This window comes from Petaurus breviceps, unplaced genomic scaffold, assembly GCF_028583685.1.
Source record: "Petaurus breviceps papuanus isolate PSGF00001 unplaced genomic scaffold, PetGlider_PUasm1.0 181, whole genome shotgun sequence".
Lineage (NCBI taxonomy): Eukaryota > Metazoa > Chordata > Mammalia > Diprotodontia > Petauridae > Petaurus > Petaurus breviceps.
The window spans coordinates 5,644,506-5,649,002 of NW_027185784.1; positions in this window are offsets into that span (position 1 = coordinate 5,644,506).

The window sequence follows — 4,497 nt, forward strand, 5'->3', positions numbered from 1 at the left end:
ATTTTCTGTGGATGTTTTGCTTTGATTTGTTATGTACTAAATAGAGTGTTCACCATACTGTATAATCAGAATCTTAAAAGCTGTTCACAGTAGCAGTCCTCTGGAAAGCTGCTTGTGCATGGCATTCCACCCCTCAAGCATATATTTCCACATTTCTCCAAGTTTTAAGAAGAAAAGTCTCTGCCATATAGTGGTAAAAATCCTAAGGCTTACATACAGCCCCACCATAGATCCATAAATGCCCACACTCTATCCTTGGCAAGGTAGTAAAACTTTCCCCCCCTCAGCAAAAGCTACATGTTGTGATGTGATGCTTTCTTTTCTTTTAAAAGTTTCCTCGGTGTTCACTTTAATGTGGTTTTACCCATATAAACACATTGGGGACAGGGAGTCATGATGACAAACAATGTGATAGCTCTAGTAGGTATATAGACTTAAAGTTGGAAGATACTTGAGGGATCCTTTAGTCACACACATACAAAATCACACAGAATTTCAGTTAGAAAGGTCCTTAGAGGCTATTTAGCCTAATTCATACCTGGCTGAGAATCCCCTGCACAAAATCTCTAACAAACTGTCATCCAGCTTTTGCTTAAAGATTTCAAGGTAAGGGAAAACAATTGCTTCTCAAAGCAGTTCATTACACTCTTGGATAACTCTAACTACAGGCATATTTCAGAGATATTTTGGACTTGGTTCCATACCACCACAATAAAGTGAATATCAAAATAAAGAGAGTCACACAAAGTTTTTGGTTTCCCAGTTCATATAAAACTTATGTTTACACTATGCTATAGTGTAATAAATACAAAAATATTATGTCTAAAAATGCATACTTAATTTTAAAATGTTTTATTACTAAAAAAATGCTAGCCATCATTTGAGCCTTCAGCAAGTCGTAATCTCTTTACTGGTAGAGTATCTTGCCTCGAAGTTGACAGCTGCTCATTGGTCAGGGTGGTGGTTGCTGAAAGTTGGGGTGTCAGCAGCAATTTCTTAAAATGAGACAACAATGAAGTTTGCTACTTCGATTGAATCTTCCTTTTACTTACACACTTAGAGGCATCATAGAGTTATTAAAAGGCCTAATTTCAATATTATTGTGTCTCAGGGAATAGAGAGACCCAAGGAGAGGAAGAAAGATGGGGAATAGCCTACTGATGGAGCAGTCAGAACACACACAGAACATTTATTAAGCTTGCTATCTTATATGGACCTGGTTTGCGGTGCCCCCAAACAATTACAATAGTAACATCAAAGATTACTGATCACAGATCACCATAACAGATATAATAGTAATGAAAAAGTTTGAAATATTGCAAGAATTACCAAAATGTGACACAGAGATGTGATGTGAGCACACACTGTTGGAAAAGCAGTGCAGATAGACTCACTCAACCCAGGGTCGCCACAAGCCTTCAATTCGTAAAAAAAAAAAAAATAAAAAATGCATTATCTGTGAAGCAAAATGAGGTATTACCTGCATTTACCTTTACATTAAGCTGAAATCTCTCTTTGTAATTTCCACCTTCTTCTCCTAGTCCAATGATCTCAGACAAGAAGTGAGAAAAATGAGGCCAAGAGATGTTAAATGACTACTCCTCCAACCCAGATATCCTGACTCTAGGTCCAGTGTTATTTTCATGCCAACATGATTCTCATGCACTTATCTCTAAGGTTCATCTATGATGAACCAATCAGTCACACCACATCTTTTTTATTCTTGTCATCTTCTCTTGACAAAATATTAGTAGGTGCCTCCTCAATTAATCTGGATTTTGTATTGATCTGGATAGTTGAATGTTACAAATATAAGGACTGAATGACTAGGGTGAGAATGTAAATGTGTAATCCTTTTGTATTCCTTCTAGTTCTTAGTCCAGTATTGGGCATATAATGGATATTCAATAAATATATTGAAATTAAATTACATGGACTATTTAAACATTCCAACATCAGAAAAGAAAATGAACAAGCTATAAATGAACCATCAAAGAAAAAAAAATCAGGATCAGATGAATTCCCAAGTGAATTCTATCAAAAATTCAAAGAAAACTTAATTCCAAAGCTTCATAAACTATTTGTGGTAATAAGAAAAGAAAACACCTTCCCAATATCTTTCTTAGATACTAATACTGTCTTTATATCTAAACCATAGAGAGGCAAAACAGAGAAAAAAAATTATACAATGTCAATAATGAGTATTGATGCAAAAAAATTTTAAGTTAGCAAGCAGGTTACAGCAACATATCACAAAGATTATACACCATGAGCAGATTGGGTTTATGCCAAAAGTTCAGGTCTAATTCAACATAAGGAAGACTATAAGCATAACAAGCATATTACTAATATTAATAATAAAAACCATATGGGGCAGCCAGCTAGCACAGCGAGTAAGAGCACTGGCCTCAGAGTCAGGATGACCTGGGATCGAATCCAGGCTCAGACACTTAGCACCCACCCAGAAATAACTGGCCGTGTAACCTTGAGCAAGTTACTTAACCCCAATTGCTTTAAAAGAAAAAATAATAATAATAAAGACTATATGATTATATCAATTTATGCTGAAAAGGCTTTTGATAAAATCCAACCCTTTTCCACTAACAACTCTAAAAAGCATAGGAATAAATGGATATTTATTTAATAGTGTTGTTCAGCCATTCAATTGTATCTGACAATTATTTAATATAGCATCCAATTATTTAATACAATAAATAATATCTATCTAAATCCAAAAGCAAAGATTTTATGTAATAGAAAGAAGTTAGAAGCCTTTTCTAGTAAGATCAAGGATAAAGCAAGGATCTCCATTTATCATTTACTAGAAATACTACTAGAGCCAGACTGAAGGATTGCTACTGTTCAGATATTCAGTCTGGCTCTTTGTGACCCCATGGACCATAGAATGCCAGGCTCTTCTATCTTCCGTTATTTCCTGAAGTCTATCTAAGCTCATGTTCATCTCTTCCATGACATTATCTATCCATCTCATCCTCTGCCCTCCCACTTTCCTTTTGTCTTCAATCTTTCCCAACATCAGGGTCATTTCCAGTGAATCCTGTCATCTTATTATGTTGCCAAAGTATTTAACTAGAACTATAGAACTAATACCATAACTAGTATCAGTTACAGTAACAAGACAAGAAAAAGAAATTGAGCAAAGGATAATAGGCAAAGAAGAAACAAAATTATCATTTTTTTTTCTAGAGATGACATGATGGTGTAATTAGAGAACCTGGAGCATCAACTAAAATTGATTGAAATAATAACTTTAGCAAAGTGGCAGAATATTAAATTCACATAAATCTGGTGTTCTTATATAGTAGTACCCCTTCCATTATGCCCTTTGGAAAGTCTGTTCCACAGACAACACACTTCCCTTCATCCCATATCTTTACCTCTTTCCTTTCATCTTCTAGCAATCTCTGAAACCTTGTTCTACCCTGATAACAGCTTTCCTGCCCACCTTTCCACTACTGGCTATACCTTCACTCATTCTGCTCAGGTTACTAGGAAAATTGGAATACTCTTTTCTTCCCATTGCCACTTTCAGGTTCCTTCAATATCTCCCTCATTCAGTAACCTCACCTTCTCTGCAGTCCATGCTATTCATATCTACCACCCAGTCAAAATCCTGGTAGTCATGACTATCAGGTAGTCTAACTCTAGGTAGTTATCACCTCTAGGTCATTTTCCTTCTTAAAGGAGTTTAGTAGCTGGCTCATAATTTTTCTCTCTTCCCCAATTCTCACTCTCATACTACATACATATAGTCTTTGTCTCAAAACCCTAACCACTTAGTTCCTCAACCTACACACTACTCTTCAATATCAACAATACAGTATTCACAATGTCTATGGTAACTATAAATATGTTGATATGGTTATTAATCACAAAATGTAACAGGCTCTCTACATGGGGGTCATAGCTAGAACATTTATTCAAATACCAGAAAACTGAATCCCCAAACCAGAAAGTCAAAGCCATCACATTAGCCACAGAGTTGGCACACATAGTTAATGCAATAAATACCCACATTCTCAAGCCTTCAAAACAAAACAGGCTACCTCAGGTAAAGATCCTCCTCTCCTCATTCACGGTAACCATTCAGCATCCTTGCAGCTTGCTCCCAGCAGCTGGCCCCCTACAGTTCCTGTCCCCAGCAGTCCTCAGCAGGAGTCCTTAACAGAAGTTCTGGCTGGCTCAAAAAAAAAAAAAGTTTGTACTACCGTCTACACTTCCAGTTACCGTACTGACTCCAGCCTGGCTCCTACTTGGCTCTAGCTCCTTACTGCTATGTCAGCAAGTTCAAAGGGCATGGAAGATCTTCAAATCCCATTACCATTACATCTTCCACCCCATATCAGCCACAAAAGACAGTCACACCCTCAATCTTGCCATCACCCACAAATGTACCACATCAACATTTAAGATTTCTGAAATTCCTTTATCTGACCATAATCTATTGGTGTTCCGTTTCTCCCTCTGCCTTTCCTT